Source organism: Anopheles merus, chromosome X, assembly GCF_017562075.2.
Source record: "Anopheles merus strain MAF chromosome X, AmerM5.1, whole genome shotgun sequence".
Taxonomy (NCBI): domain Eukaryota; kingdom Metazoa; phylum Arthropoda; class Insecta; order Diptera; family Culicidae; genus Anopheles; species Anopheles merus.
This window is the reverse complement of record NC_054081.1, coordinates 10,121,193-10,138,257: the sequence shown is the minus strand read 5'-3', so window position 1 is coordinate 10,138,257 and position 17,065 is coordinate 10,121,193. Positions and strand designations below refer to the sequence as shown.

At 49.5% G+C, this 17,065-nt stretch overlaps 1 long non-coding RNA gene across 1 annotated transcript in view; it reads right to left on the bottom strand.

Annotated features, from left to right (window-relative positions):
• Positions 1-13,709, bottom strand: part of LOC121597325 — a 77,116-nt gene extending 63,407 nt beyond the window's left edge. Inside the window, exons 1-2 of the long non-coding RNA XR_006005403.1 lie at positions 13,601-13,709; positions 9,182-11,356 (exon numbers count right to left, since the gene is read on the bottom strand). This is a non-coding gene — a long non-coding RNA (uncharacterized LOC121597325). The remainder of the gene's footprint in view (positions 1-9,181; positions 11,357-13,600) is intronic.
• Between the last annotated feature and the right edge of the window lie 3,356 nt (positions 13,710-17,065).

Genomic DNA, 17,065 nt, shown 5'->3' with positions numbered 1-17,065 from the left:
TGTTGGTAGTTGACGGATGACGGATCTCTCCGCTTCGCTCGTCCAATTGATTTTAATTTCCCCGTGCCCGTGCTGCGACACTCCGTACGCTCCAACAATGTGCCATATCACAGCTTTAAGTACGAAAATGTTAACCCACAATCATCCTCGGAACCTCAGAAACAGTCCAATTTCCGGGCTGTAGGAACGGAATCGAATGCAAATAAACACTTTCAACCAAACCCGAGTGCGTGTCCGGACTGCGCTAACAGAAAGGGAGAGGGAGAGAAAGAGAGAAACAATCTACACGATCGCGCTCACAACTCACTCCGCCGCACCGGAGAATGGTCTTGCCGAAACCTAATGCCCCGAGTGTGGCATTGCGTATGCCGCCTCGCTATCATTTTTGCAAAAACTGTGATCGACAGAGCAAGCGAGCTTGTGCATGTGTGTGTGTGTGTTGGTGTGTGTGTTGTGTGTGGTGTGTGTGTGTGTGTGTGTGTGTGTGTGTGTGTGTGTGTGTGTGTACGAACGAGAGAGGGTAAGAGAGAGAGAGAGAGAGAGAAGCTAACGAGAAGGTCAACGAGGTGTGCAATTTTTTTTGCAACGACACTGTGGAGCGCTACTTCTAATACAGCTCTTATTACTCTCGCTAAGCTAAATCTAACAAGAGAGCGAGAGAGAGAGAGAGAGAGAGATAGCGTCAAAGAGCGGAAAGATCTATCATCTGTCAAGTGTACGACGGGAAGTGTTCGTCTGTCGTCCACCGTGCGTGTCACCAGTTGAGATGGTTTGCATTGCTCTCTCGCTCTCTATCTCTCTTACAAGCATTTGCGTGATAGAATGAAACACACAAAACAAAGGGTTGGGCGGCAAGGTGTGGAGAGACGAAAAAAGAACAATCGATTTTTGACAAAGCTCGAGGCCATGGAGCGGCGTGGCGTCCAGCAGTGGTGCCCTTGCGATGTGTATTCGATCATTCTATTTCCGCCATTTTTGCGAAATTTTATTCATCCCGCTTTTTGCCGGTTTGGTTCGATTTGAGTGTGTTTGAATTTAGAACTAAGACTCCTCAACACGCGTTAGTTCAATGTATACGCTGTGAAGAATGTTTTATGGTGAACACCGGCGCTTAGCAAAGCATTAAACAAGAGGGACGCACTCAACAGAGCTTCATCTTCTAGCCGGCAAGGTGTAGAGATGTCAGCACAACACATTACCATTCTGTCCCACCATCTGACAGTTCTAACAGCTAATTGGTTGACAGTATCAGTGCAGTTCTTTCCCTTCTTTTCCTAGTTCGTTGGAATTAAAAAAAATGCATTTCAATACTTTGCCCACAACGCCGTCAAACACGTACCGAAACGAATCCATCAGGCGAAGCTGCGTGTGTGACGCAACAGGACAGGTTCTGGTTTCTCTTCCTCCTTCAGAAGTCACCCGTGCAACTCGCCTCGGAACACGGAGAGGCACGAGACGGCTCCAATTCCAAAACCGGCCCCTCAAATATTGGTTTCTCGTTCAAGGTCACTATCAATTCCACGCTCGCTCGCTCTCTCACGCACGTACGCACTGCTTACTCCCGCTCTGTCTCTCTCTCTCTCGCTTTCGAACAGTCGAGTTCATTCATACACGCATGTGCGTAACCCGTTTACGTCGCGTCTGTACGAGCAAGAGTAAACGAGTACGGAGAGAGAGAGCGATAGAGAGAGTGCGAACAAGCACAGAAGAATATAGGGACAGAGGAGTACGTCGGCACAACACTCTTCCTTCATTCCCGGCACATTCGCTTTCGCTTTCAACCGTGCGGCGGGTTGGAGAGGCATCACGAGGCGTGATTGAACCCGAAAAAATGTAGCCAGCAGGGAGGAAGAAAAAGTACAACCCAACCGGCACTGTTGCTCTCGTCTTCTTCCCTGTTTTTTTTTTTTTCGGGACTGAACGTTGACGAGAGATGATGCGTTACTGCCTTACTGACTTACTTTGCTTCTACGCATGGCTTCGCATCCACTGCCCCCCTTTCGGCACGCACACTTTACGCATGCGCAGCAGACGCATTGGGAGCCGTAGTTGCTAAGGGGACGCGCGCAGCATAGTTGCAATCGAACAACTGTACGTATTGTTGGCTGAAACCTGCTGGATTTAAAGATCAAAGGCCGTCTGCCTACCATCCGCTCGGGATTAGCACACTTGTAACGCAGATCGAACAGGTCTAGCGACATGACCGCTCCGACCGGACATCTAACAGGTGTGTCAACACACACACACGCGTCGGACACAAAACAGGAAGCTGTAGAGCTGGAGGAGGCAATGGACACACACCCTTTGAAGATACGAGCAGATGTGTGTCCCACATAAAATTACGTATACCCAGGCAATGGAGCACGTGCGCTTCAAAGAAAATCCGGTTCAAAGGACCAAAAAACAAAATGTTGGTTGCTAGCAGAGAATGTGCAATTTTGCAGTGGCGTGACGACCCACAGAAGTCTCCTACAATTCTACAAAGGTCCAAAGATGATACGATAGCTCTAATGGAAAGATGTTACTACTTCTGCTGGGTACCAACTAGAACAGGCACAACCACAAAAAAAACCCCATATGAGCCGCACGTACGTGCCTAAAATCTACGAGTCTCGTTTCGCACTGATGCACCAATACGTGCACCAAGATCTCTCCTTATCTTGGTGGGGCGAGATCTTTGATGTGCAACAACGCTGCGCTGCATCTAACAACCCTTTTCGCACACAGCGCGGGCAGTAGGAGATGTCGGGAGCATACAAAAATAAACCAAATTCCAGCTCCCACTCTGTGCCTGCGTATCTTCCATTGCGCGCGCGTTACGTGTGCATTTTGCCAAGTGGAATGTTCTGCTTCCACACTATTATCCCCCCGGTTGAGCTGTCATCTTCGTCCGGTGGGCTCCGCAAATCTCCAAATAATGTTTGCATTTCTGTTTGCATTCTGCAGCGTGCCGAGTGCCTCGTCTCCGACAACCTCTTGGTGACTCTCCCGGTTGGTCGTGTGATGTCACTCGGGTACATGCACACACACACACACACACACACATTGGGGACACAACAGATGAGTTTGAACCTTGTTATCAGGTGGGCAGGTACTCCTCCTCCCGCGTTCGAGTGGCTACTAAGCCGTCCCTCACGTGCGGTGGGCGTGCATCGTAGAGCCTCAGCAATTCTTCTTTGTGAATCGAATCGCTTCAGCTGACTTCTGCGCCCCGGGGCCGGCTCGCTCCTTAATAATATCATTTGTTAAGCCAGCCTCTCCTCGGCCAAGTAGATGATCTACACCCCTCCAACACTGCGGCGCAAGCGGAACCGCAAAACACACTAAGTTTAGCACTATCGGACGATTGCTCAACTAGCCCCCGGGGAGCAGCAACCCCTTGTTTCTCCCCCTGTGGACTAGTTTTGTCCATCGCTGGCAAAAACCATCTTAAAACACATACACACACACACAAACACAAAGAGAAGAAAAGGGCGAATTCTCGCACCCATGTAGCGCTTGTTACTACGTGAGGTCCCCCCCAACCAAGGGCAGAGTGTTGTTGTAACACACCGTTTTCGCTAATCTTTTTTTTCTCTACCACCCTCCCCCAGCAAACACAGAAAGGATGGGTGGGAAGGCGGGGATCGGAGGAGGAGCTCGTCTAATCTTATCTAATCGCTGCACCTCGAAGCAGCAGGGAATCTCGCAACAAATGCCCAGCAAATTTGCCCACGTCCATGCAAAAACACACACATATATGTGGAGATAGGTGAAATCCCAGCACGTAGTCGTATGCAGTTTTTGTGTTGCATTGCTAGGCCGCGATATGGGGCGCAACGCGCAACGCGCCCAACTAACAAGCCCTTCATCTGCGCCAAGTCGGCGGCGTGCTAGGAGGAAGGAGGACCATTGGAGATGCCTTGGAGCAGCAGAGGCGGTAGAGGCTGACTGATACGCCGCATCAAGATTAGCGGTGGGAGCTCGGAACCGGAGCTGCCCGATTCCGATTCCGTGTTCGGAATCAATTCCGATTCTGGAATTGATTCCTCTTCTAAAGCCAATTTCGGAGACGACTTCGAATTTCGGTTCGGACCTAGCCGGAATCGATTCTGAAGAAAACTTATTTTTTCCCATCACTTATCAAGAAATCAATGAGAGAGAAAGAGAGAGAGAGAGAGAGAGAGAGAGAGAGAGAGAGAAGATGAGAGATCTCTAGAAGCAAGCATCGGAGCCTTCACAATCCACACAACTGGAGACTTCTTCCAGTCCCATTCTGTTCCAGGAATTAGGAACTTCAAGATGTTGGGATCTTGGATTCTTGGATTCGTCTCTCTCCCTCCATAAATGGTTGTCGGGGTGTCCGGCTACACTGCACCAGCAAATGCAAACAACCTTACCTCCCGCGGTAAGACACACACAGTCAAGCGCACGCCAGAGTGGCGAAAAGTTCTATTAATACGGAAAGAAGACCAGACCAGAGAGTGCTCTGCGGGTCATTACCTAATATACGCATGCACGCACACACACACACACACACACACACACACACACACACACACACACACACACACACACGTCTCCCAGTGCTGCATGCATCGCTCCCAAAAACCCCTCACTCTTGCCCCTCAGCAAATTGGGTCACACACCATGAGCACGGTGTGACCACGCACCCGCGCACGCAATGACGCGAGGACATTTACATCTAATAATTTCGCGCAAAACGGTTGCGTTTGCGAAATCACATTGCAATGATGGTGGGGGTCGGAGGACGGGGGAGAGAGATGGAGGAGCGAACGGACAGATGATTTGCAAACACGAGCAGGTCCCCCCCCCCTGCCTTTCTTGTGCCCCATTCTCTCTGCGCAATGAGGAGCAGCAATTTTTGCAAATCTATTTTGGGTCGCGAGTTTGTACGACCTGCGGCTCAGCAAAAAAAACCCCTCAACACACCACCTGGGGGAGTGTGTCTCTCTGGGCGATCGCAGCGTGTGACACATTTCTCGGAGGTTTCCCGTGCCGGAGTATGCACGCCAACACACCTGTTTGTACTAAAAAAGAAGTAAGCTGCAGCTGTATGCTGACGCACAGGACGCACAGGATGATGGCTGGACGGTGACCAAGGTCGTGGTACTATATGTGTGCGCGAGTATTTTTACCGACCCAAACGCTCCAGGAAGATGGGTTGTTGTTGGTGTACGCGCATTTCCCGCAAAAACTTGGCCACTTCACACACAGACATGCCTAAGCCTGTGCTAGGTGCTCCACACACAAAGATGCGCTAATTGACACCATGTGTCTATCTCTCTCTCTTTTTGCACCACCCAAAACCCAAGGATTCGAGATGTGGCGTGCATTGGAGGGAAGGTAACGAGTGGGACAGCGGAGGCCCGAGACGGTTGACACACACAACACACATGGGCCCTCCCAAGATTTCTCGACTTGAAGGAGATGTTATTTTTATCGTTGTGCTAATAATTTTTCCGCGCGAAATTTTCGCAAAACGTCCCCCCCCCCCATTCCCCTCCAACACAAACACATCCCCAGGCCACTTGTTTTCTAGCTCAGTTGGACGTTTTCTGGCGCATCTTGGGAGCCGACGCTGCGCTTCTTCGTTGCTTGACGGTAACAACAACAAAAAAAAAGGTGGAACTTTGTGCATCCAAATACAGGCACACGCACAGCAAGAAGAGCATTCCAGACCATTCCTGCCAGGTGTTGTCGGAACTCTCCCGCAGGCCCGCGCAACCTTTTGTAGTCTACAACGAACCTCTTATGCACACAAATCTCCACTTCAACAATCGATAGCGCAAGATCTCCTCTGGATCGAAATTCCACCTCCCCCTCATCCCTCTGGACATCTCCGCTATCCCCCTCCCCCTTAACACAACTCTTGCGGTGGACAACAAAAGCCAACCGCAGCCAAGACAGTTTTGGGGAGGTCCTCTCACATTTCCCGACGCTAGAATCCGCCCCCCACCGTCTTTCTTTCGCTCTCTCTCACACACACACACAGCTTGGTGCTCTCTCGCTTTCGGTTCCCAAAAATCCCCTTTTCGTTGAGATCCTGTGTGTGTGTGTATTTTTTCCTTCGATGCGGAGAAGCCATCAAACGGGAGGAAAACACCCGAAGAAGCGAACTGACCAATCGGCGGAGCGTTGTTGAGGACCACAAGCACGCACACGTAACAAAGCCAACACACACACACACACACACACACACACACACACACACAGGGCGAGGTGGTTGGGCCACACGGGCGTTGGTTGGTTCTCTTTGTCCCAAAAAAAAAGTAGTGCAACACCGAACAAAAAACAACGACCAAAAACAAAACAAAAAACATGGCCGAAATACCAACCACACACACACACGTACACGCACACTGGAGAAAGGAGGACCTGCAGCAACACCCAACAACAACAAACATCAACAAAGGTTCTGCTGCAGCGTTGCTGCAAAACCTTAGACGAAGGAAAAATGCACTACTTGCTGGCGCACGCCTAGCCTTCTCCCTTTCGTAGCAAATCCCCCCCCCCCCCCCCCCCCTACCAGACACGCTCACAAACAAAGAGAGGGATAGAACCTGGGCGAGATAGCACGATAGCGCACCGTGGAGCGCAGGGAAGTACCACGCCGACGCACCAGGAGCAGGGATGGGGACATCCCGAAAGTTGCTGGACTTCGCGCCACCCGAACCACCAACACCTGCTGTCGATATCTGGGATCTTGCCTCCGTGTGAAGAAGCAGGAAGATGGTTATGAACTATCGGATGATTTTACCGCACACTATTCCACCCTTTCCGCCTCCCCAACAAAAATCCTGGGAAGTTTCCCGAAATCCAAAGTTCGTAGACAACTTGCGATGGATGTACCTTGGGCGCCTGATCCAATTCGGAGCACGCATACACACTGCCACTGGAGGTGGGCAGTGGATGGTCATCGTGGCCTTTTGCCCGAAGCTCCCCCCGTCGGCGAAAGTCCTCCACCTTCCCCGCTGCGGTGTAAGAGTGCAGGTCCCGAAGACTACGTCGTGAAATGAGTGCCCACAACACACACACACACAGACAGCAAGTCATCCAGAGGATGATGCACTGCTCCCCCGGTAGGATGCACAATTGCAGGGAAAAGCGGCAAAGCGAGACAACTTGTCCGGCGGGGAGGGGAAAGAGAGTGAGATACGGAGCGACAGCGGAAACACGGGCTGCCCCTCCAAGTCGGTGGAAGGCTTTACCCCCAGTAAAACCCAACAGGAGAGTAAGAAATAGAGAAAAAAAATGAAGAACACAGCACCGCGCGACTCTGCCGGGGGGGGAAATACAAAAGTTGGAAAACGGCAACGGCACAACAAAACCAAAACAACAACAACAACAAAAAAACCCCTCCCCGCAAGACCTCTCTTGTAAAACGGTGCAAAGCTAGACAGAGATAGAGGCGGACTGGAAAGAGGGAAGAAAAAATGGCGGCCGACGCGGCCCTTTATCACACAGCACGAGCCACCACCGCTAATGGAGGGCGGTAATGTGGGCCCATGGTGTGTGTATATGTGTTTGTGCGATTTAAGCCACGCCTCCATACATATTGCACACACACACGTACATACACACACGCACAGGAACCCATCGATAGACTTTTGCTAGAAAGCACGATCATCCTCGTCCTGCCCGCAAAAACGAGCGACTGAGTGAGAAGGGAGTGGGAATGTGGGGAGCGATGGAGGCCGTCCCGAGGACCCGTGTCCATCTTGGATCAAAACACACACACACACACGCACGTCGTTGCGTATCCTTGCACGAATTTGCATTGTGTCCCGCGCACCCTTGGGAGGGTGCGCTTGCGGTGAGTGAGAAAATGCCGTCGGAAGAACCGGGATCATGGTTGGTTTTGTGCGAGGACGTGGACCTAATCCAATGGAGAGCTATGTCTGTGTGTATGTGTGTGTGTGTGTGTGTGTGTAAAGTACAGCGTCAGAGACAAGGAGAAGATCCTTGCATTCTTCTCGGCAAGCAGAGTGTGCACAAATCTGACAGCTAATATGGAGCTTTAGAGCCGTCGTTCCCTTACCACACACACACACACACACACACAAGTTTAAGAACTCTTCTCAGCTCCGTTTGGCTCTGTTTATCACTCCCAACCCTCTAGAACGAAATTGACACACATACACACACCCAATAGCAGGATCAATGCTCCAGTGGACAAGCGAAGAAAGCGCTTCACTCGTTCGTGTGACTCTTTTTGGGGCGATTCAACCACCTCAGTATAGCTCAGAGCTGGAGGTCTTCTTTCGAAACAGAGTTGCTGCTGGCGTAAGACTTCCGGGAACTGAATCGAAAATCGGATCGATCGGGAAAGGAAAACTCATCCTCGACTTGAGCCGCTCCATGCCAAACCTTGGATAGTTTTCTGTTTTCCCTTTGAATTCTTCCCTCCGTAAGTGAGCGATTGAGTGATGGGGAGTTCATTACAGAGTGGAGTGCAAAAGCGTCTTCTATAGAAGAATTTGGGGTAGTCTCCCCTACGCGGACATACGCGTTTGGCCTATATATTTCCTTAAATTTCAATTCATTTTTTAATTCTAATATGTCTGTCCTCTCTGTGGTTGCACATAGTTGCTTCATATCTATACAGGTGTCCTCCGAGATACGACTGTATTTGGGACCGAAAAATTGAAATTGAAGAGTCGGAAGCTATGAAATCGTGTATTTTATTTAAATACAATGTTCGATACAGATATTCAAAACAATTTCAATTTCGTCTCAATGACAACTTTTAACTGTCAAAATCGTCGTATCTGCGGAATCTTCGTAACTCGAGGAGGTCGTAACTCGGGAGAGACGCCTGTATATGATTTATTAAAGAATACATAGATATACAAAGAATGTAGTGTACAGGCTTTCGAGAGACCTTATTCAATTACAACACAGCCGCCGGTTACAGTCAAGTCCTGGGGCAACGGGGAGGAGGAGGATTCATTCTAGGCTAGAACTCACAACGGGCATGCTCTGATACGTCGTACGAGCTGACGACTGTACCACGGGACCGTCCCGGAGAGATAACGAAAAAAGATCTATTTAAACGCAAACAGAGTGTATCAACTGGTTGAAAGCTGTTCCTTAACATCCAGAACGAGAGCAAAAACCAAAACACGGCCCTCTAACTCCGATCCTTCCCCAAAGGAGCTAGAAAAAAAAACGAACTTACCTTAATCGAAGAATTTCGCCAAGCGGGCGTTACCCGTCCAGCACTCCATATATAACGGTCGGTTGATTGTGGGCAAAGCCGGACGCGCCGCGTACCAGCCTGGGCGAGCGCGGCTTGATGGTCGTGCGTCGATCGGTCGCCGATGAGGAGAGAAGGCTGAGCGGGGCGAAGTGGAGGAGGGGGAGGAGTGAGGAGGAGGCTGCGAAGGTGTCCGCGGAGACGGCACGGCCAACACACACACACACACACACACGCACCGCGAACGAAAGTGTGGAGGGGGGGGGTTGGTTTATTGAGGAGGAAGAAGGTGGCGGGGTGGGTGGGCTGTGCGGGCGCTTAGATACTTGATTGAACGCAAACACACACACACACGCGCACACGCACACAATCACAGACACAGAGAAAGGGGTGGAGGAGCAGGAGGAGCAGGAGGCTGATGCGCTGTTCCGCTTCGGGGTTGATTGTGTGTAGGTCGTAGTCTCTCTCTCTCTCTCACTCTGTCGGGCGTGTGATTAGGACTGAGGAGACTTCCGGAGGATATTCACACACACACGCACACACACAGACACACACAGTCGGTGGCCACGGCGAGGGGCAGGATGGCAAGAGGTTCAGTTTTTTTGCTTTTTTTTTTCAACGCCACAAAATTAAAACTTTTTTTCAAACGCGCACACACACACTGTTGTCCACTTGGGCTTACTAGACGCACACACGCACGGAAACACGCATCCGGGAGGACACGGACGCGATCGCGGGAGGAGGTTGGTGTTGCGGGGGAGGAGTAGCTGGGGTATTTTATCGATTTCCTCCCTTTTTGCTTTGATTGATTGAAGGATCCTGATACAGTTGGCAACACACAAGCACGCGGTTTTGCACGCGGTTACTGTTCTAACACACACACACTCACACAGCCGAAGTTGGAGGAGTAGATTCCTTTGAGATCCACCCGATCCTCCCGCGGACGCCGGGACCGTCGTGGGGAGAAGGCGGGGGGATGGCTTTGCTGCTATTCCTGGGGCGGTGGTGGCGGCGCTAGGCTGGATCCGATCACAGTGAAACACACACTTTCTGCACACTGCCACTGACACACACACGCACACACGCACACACAATTTCCACTGTCCAAAAAAGCGGCTGGAAGGTTTGGGCGGGGAGGTTCGTCGTCTGCTCGGCAAGCAAAACAAAAACAAAACAAAACCAAACGGAACAACCGTTCGCACCCCGTGGGCGGCGGGCGGGAGGGGGGTGTGTGGCTACGACGCGGGATGGTGCGCTGCTGGTACACACACACACGCGCGCGCGCACACACACATACACACACACACACACGTTGGTGCTACCCGGAGGGACGATACACTTGCTTACGCGTCGCTACAAAGGTTGACGATCTTGGCCCGGTGCGCGCGTGGACGGTGGCTACCATCTTCAAACATGGCCCCGTCCTTCACCTGCTGCTGCTGCTGCTGCAGCTCTTACGCCAGCGAGCTGTTGCTCACGGCTGCTGCCGCCGCCACCACCACCGCCGACGCCACCAGCGACGCCAATGTGGTCTTCCTGGCCGTCGGCTTGGTGCTGATGCTGCCGCCGCTCACACTGTACGCGCTGCTGGACACGGCAGACGATCGTGCAGCGGGCAGCCCACACATGTGCACACGCGCACGCACGCAGGAGGTGTGCTGCTGATCCTGCCGGGGTGATCTTCCTTCTTGAGTTGTGTTTGTTGCCTGCGATTTGTGATTGATGCTGGACTGCTCTGGCTCGTGCTGCGCTGTGTGGTTTTATTTGTATTATTTTGTAAAAACACTCTCTCTCACACACACACACAGACACACGTACGCACGCACACACAATCTTGTTCTTGCTTTTGCGCCTTCTTCTAAGTAGCAGCACCACCACGCGGCTAACGCTTGGCAAAACACGCCAGGGACATGTGTTGTTGTTGCTGTTGCTGTTGTTGTTGTGCGCGGGAAAGAGTGAGTAACATCAAAACCGTGTCACATACACGCACACACACACACTAGAAGCTTAATATATCCTTGTGCTGTGAGGGGATTTGCGAGATTGTGTGTGTGGAAAATGGTTGAAAATCGCACGCACGGAGAGACACGTCCTATATAATTATTTTTTTTGTTTTGTATAAGATTTGTTCTTCTTTTGCTTCTTCTCCTTTACTTCCTGCAAGCAGAGAGGGAGAGAGAGAAAAAAAACAATAGAAAATTAATATTGAAAATTCCGGTTCCTCGCTTAGTGTTTTTTTTTTCTAATAGGAATTAAATAAAGTCTTTCTTCACCAACTTTGAGCACAACGCAAAATTCGCTAGGCTTCTTCTAGCAAACTCCCCACAAAACCGTCGCTTTCAGCTGCACACACGCGATCGTTCGAGACAACACTGATGGCCGTTTGGAGGTGCAATGTCCTTCTTATATTCTCCCAAAAACACACACGGGCGTGGAGGATGACGGTTGCACCAAAAAAAAAAGGGGGGGGGAACAATCTACACACTCAATTCTAGATGCTGGGAGGACAATAGAACAACAGAATTCCTGTGTTTGCTTCGGGAATGTGTCATTTTTTCTACGTTTTGCCACCGACACAGACAGCGAACCTTCGCTCTTCGCACTTAAGAATTTTGCAGAACGAATAAAAAAAACAGTATGACCCAAATACAGCACAGCAAGATGATAGAGAAGAAGAAGAAGAAGAAGAAGAAGAATAAGAAGCGGGATGGTGTGTGAAAAAAATGTTTTCCAATTAAAAATGTGCCCTGCTGATGGCCTGAATGTCAAAAAAGACTGTTGTGGTGAAAAAAAGGCTACGCGAAGCAGTCAGCGGCTGCCTGGCCGCCGGTTACAAGGAACCTCTGCCGGCAAGGCTCGTGTGTGCCGTATCACTAGCAACGCAAGACAAAACGGGCCAAAAATATGTAAAAAAAAAAATCCCCAAAAAGTCAGTCAACAAGTGACGAACGTGCAGTGGACAAAATGAAAATTTTCCACGAACCTACCGTGTGCGTGCAGGTGCGTTATGATGCGTGCACAACAGCAGAAAAAAAAAACACACACACACACACACACACACACACACACACACACACACACGCGCGCGCGCGATCAAGTTGTTTGTCGGGACGATCGAAACGATTGTGGCAGAAAAATTGTCGTTGACCACAAAAATGCAACAAAACCAAAAAATCATTAAATCTTTGACACACAAAACTCTGAGCATTTGTTTGATGGCGATTTTTTTTTCTTGAGTTGCTATTCAATGCTCCTGCAGGCCCGTGCACAGCAGTGCATTGTTTTTGAAACAAAACAAAAAATGCTAATCAATCGAAGTGCATTGTCCTTGGTGACGGCTTTTTTTTCCAATTGCTTGCTGAGGGTAGAGTGTTTTTGGGCGGTTGATTGTTTGATGCTTCCCGGGGCACACATCTCTTAAGGGCGGTCCGTTGCACTTGTGCAGTGTCTCTTTTTTCTCTGCTGATCTTTACACTGGACTAATTGAAACACTTTTATTACCATTCAACAAAAAAAAACACTCAAATGCGGATAAGAATGAATAGAAACAGTTCATTTGTAATGTGCTGGCTCGGTGTGTTTCTTTTGATTGCAAATGTTTGTGAATTTTGCAGGCATACAAAACAACAATAAAACGTGAATTAAAACACAAAAATTGAATCCATGCAATTGAGGACACTGTCCGGAGACCGCTCCACCGTTCGATTCGCTCCGCTGCCAGCGCTGGCCACTAGACAGTCGTTGTAACAACACTACACACACACAACACAACATCCTTGCTGGTCGCTACCAGAGGGAGGCAGAGGACTAAGAGACCCCCCTCCCCCTCCAAGACGACGACCCACCCACCAACGCTGATTGTGTGTTTGGTTTTTTGTGTTTTTTGCTTGCAGCTCCTGCAGTGGTGGTGGTGGTGGTGGTGGTGGTTTGATTGGAAAAAAATGTCGAAGGCTTTGATGCGCTGCAAATGTTATCCTTTGTAAGACACAAACACACACACACAGTCACATTGTAGCGGAGATGTCAGCGAGCAGTTTAGTGATTGCACTTCCGGTGCACCAACGTGTTACGATTGCGTCACGGGTTGCATTATTTACAGCAAAATAGATAATTTTTTTTTTTACAAAATTGCACTTCAAAAAAACAAAAAAAAAACGCTTCAACCTCACACTGCCGTGGCGGCTGTTTATAAAGGTTTGGGAAAAAAGCGGACATTTTCCTGCGAATTTTTTTCTTATTTTTTTTTCAAACACAAGTTGCAACGGTTTTTCCGGCGTGACAAATTTTTTCCGCGTTTGGGCCGCACAAGCACGCACAAATAATCACACGCACGCACGCACGACGGCTTGTTATAGGGGGGGGGGAGGCGGTCGACGAGAAGGCTGAGGATAAGATACGTACGGTTTGTTGGCCTGCTGGCTCGCAACTGTGTTTCCCGAGCGGCCCCCAGACTGCTAATGGAGTAAAATGCGTGTGTGGCGCTGCGTCCGCTGCTGGTGGCGTTTCTATTGTGACTGTTCTTTCCGTTAGCGCGCTGCCTGCCCGAACTGCACTGATCTGTGCGAAAACCTCGCGCGCGCGCTCGCCCGTGTGTGTATGTGTGTATGTGAGTGTGTGTGCGAGACGCAACCGCAGCGCGCACCGAGCAAAAAGCGTCGAGCGAAACCGAAACCGTACCGAAGCAGTAGGCGGCAGGAGAGAGAGAGAGAGAGAGAGAGAAAGAGCGAGAGAGAGAGAGGTAGAGTGCGGTTGGTAGAACTCGTAGCGCGGGGGGGGGGGGGGAAAGCATGAGCCCGTCGTCGCACACGCAGCGTGCGCGCTCGCACACATATGCACGGCTCTAGTGAGTGACCCCCACAGTACACGCACGCACGGCAGACAGAGCGGGACAGCGGGAGAGCTGAGCGGCCGAACAGCAGCAGCAAACAACGGCAACAAAAAACTGACGCAAAAAAAAACGCACACGTAAAACACGCGTACACATGCACTCGCGCACTCACAATGATGAGGGTAAGGAAGGAGTGGCGTGGAGGAGGTGGGAGGAGTGAGGAAAGGGTTTCGCGCGCGCAAACAACGGACTGCACTGATGTTGCGGAAGAGGAGGGAAGGAACGTGTGTGAGCGCACTCACCGCATCGTGTGCGTGAGAGAAAGAGAGAGAGAGAGAGAGGGAGCGAGAAACGATGCCTTTGAGCGCAGGGGCGTTTGAGTGAAACAGCGATAATAGCGAAAACGCTCCCTCTCTCTCTCTCTCTCATTCTTACGGTCAAGCGTTATGGAGGAGGAACTCACACGAACGGGCACTCTTTTTCCCCTCTTTTGTGCGAGCTTTTGCCATTCGGCAACGACCGGGTTGAGTGACCGCGGTGTGTGTGTGCGCGCCAATCCCCACCTCTGGCCGCACGCACTCAACACACACACACACACACGCTCTGTTGCTGGCTCGTTCTCGCACGCTGGTACGCTGGTCAGTTTTGGGGCCTGTCCCTCACGATCACCCATTCCCTCGCCGATCGACCAATTTTCGCCCGTTTTGGGGACCGGGCCCAACCTGCGTCTCGCTCGCGCTCACTGTCACCGTGTTTTGCGGGGGAAAAATCCCCCCGCTCTCCCTCAACACCCGCACACACGAAAAAAGCTCCCGCTAATGGAAAAGCACACCGCAAAGGCAACGGCAGCCGTAGCATACGGTTTGCGTTGGAGTTTTTGTTGGGGTGCTGTTTGTGTGTGCCGGTTGGTCCGAAACGCGCTTTCGGACGCCAATTAGAGGTAGTGAGGGCTTGTGCCTTTATTTTTTGCTTCTCCTTGTTGTTGTTTTGTAGGCGATTTGTGAGCAATGCGGGGGGGGGGGGTTTGGTATCCTGTCGGACGTCCTGGGCTGTGTGTGTGTGTGTGGTGTGTGTGTGTGTGTGTATGTTTTCCGATCGAAGGAAACCGATAAGCTTGCGGGAAAGCGGGGATCTTCGGCGGAAGGTTCTATGTGCCGTCCGTTATGTACTAAAAGCTCGGGTTTTTTTTAATGGAATTTCTGTCATTTTCCCCAATGTCCAAAATCATCAGAGATTCTGAAATGCTTATCTCAACGTCTTACAATTCCTGTCAAAAGTTAAGTGCAGTGTCTTCTGATAAGTGCTCCAAGAACTTTACGACTTCTTCCGATATTCGGGATATTCCTATAGGCATGAGTTCTGTATAACATTTTCAAGACAATTGTAAAGAATTCTGGATAATTCGGATGACTTTAATTACCAAATCTCTCCAAATGCTAGTTTTTGGTATCTGGAAGTATTCGAGATCACTTCTTCTTCTTCTTATTCTTCTTCTTCTTCTTTTTCATTGGTCTACCTCGTACCACTGGTGGGAGTAACAGGTGTAATATCTGTTACTTATTAATTACCAACAGCAGGTTAGTCAGTCCTACGTATGGGGATACTGAGTCCATATGAGGTTTGAACCCATGACGGGGATATTATTAAGTCGTTAGAGTTGTCGTCTACACTATAGAAGCGCCGCAAAGAGCAGACTGCCATCTCTTATTTTACATTTTGGATACTTACTGATACATCTTTTAGTTTTCAAGCCTATATTTTGGGACCGAAAGATCTACCTAAGAATTAATTAAAAAGTATCAATTCTACATAGCAATTAGTTGCTTTTTGACTGCTAAGGAAGTTCAGTAAGTTCTAAAAGATGCGACCTAATAAAAAATCAACTTGTGACTTCTTCAGATTTTCGGAGGACCTTTGGAATATTAATTCAGGCATGATTGCTATATGACATTTTCAATGTATTTTTTGTTTAAGCACTCTGACTGATTCGAATAACTTCAATTCTTCTTCTTCTTCTTCTTCTTCTTCTTCTTCTTCTTCTTCTTCTTCTTCTTCTTCTTCTTCTTCTTCTTCTTCTTCTTCTTCTTCTTCTTCTTCTTCTTCTTTTTGGCTCAACAACCGTTGTCGATCAAGGCCTGCCTGTACCCCACGTGTGGGCTTGGCTTTCAGTGACTTGTTGATAACCCCCCCCCCCCCCCGCAGGATAGTAATTCCTACGTATGGCGGCACGGTCCATTTGGGGCTCGAACCCATGACGGGCATGTTGTTATGTCGTACGAGTTGACGATTATACTACGAGACCGGCTCCGTCCATAATAACTTCAATTACCAAATCACAATCCTGGTTGTTTTCCTCTAGCGATATAACTCAGCCAACTACTATCTCTTATTCTACGTGTTGGATGTTCCTGATACGTAAAGATCTACCGAAGAATTACCAGGAAATTAGTTGTTTATTTGACTTGTATGGAAGTTAAGGATGTTTTGAAAGATGCCACTCCAAAATAACGACTTACAACTTTTTGATATATTCTAGGAACCTTCGGGATATTCTTACAGGCATCTATTGTACTGTATCTACAAGCATATTTTAAGACATTTACATAACACTCTAAATTCTGGATAATTCAGATGACTTCTAGCGCACAGGTACCGTAAGACCTCTCTGAACCCAGGAAAACAAGTCGAGCTACGAGAAAGCAGAACAGTCTGTAGCTAAAGTAAATGCTTTTAAAAACTATTTTTTGAAGACGTAATTTCGGTTATGGAAACAGTCCCGATATTAATGTTGTTGACCAGCCTAGGCTAGGCTCCCAGCCAATCGAGGCAAATCGACGACTCAGCAGTTGCCATTACGGTACCCCACATTAAAACCAACATCAGCGCATACGTTGCTCCATCCATCCAATTACTAAGTGTGCATGTGTGTGTGTGTGTTCAACGAGATTTGGGCAGCACACCCTTAAAAGCTCCATTCGATCCGGGGGTAATCCGAGTGGTTGAAGTAAAAGTGCACCCTGAAGTAATACACGGGATCG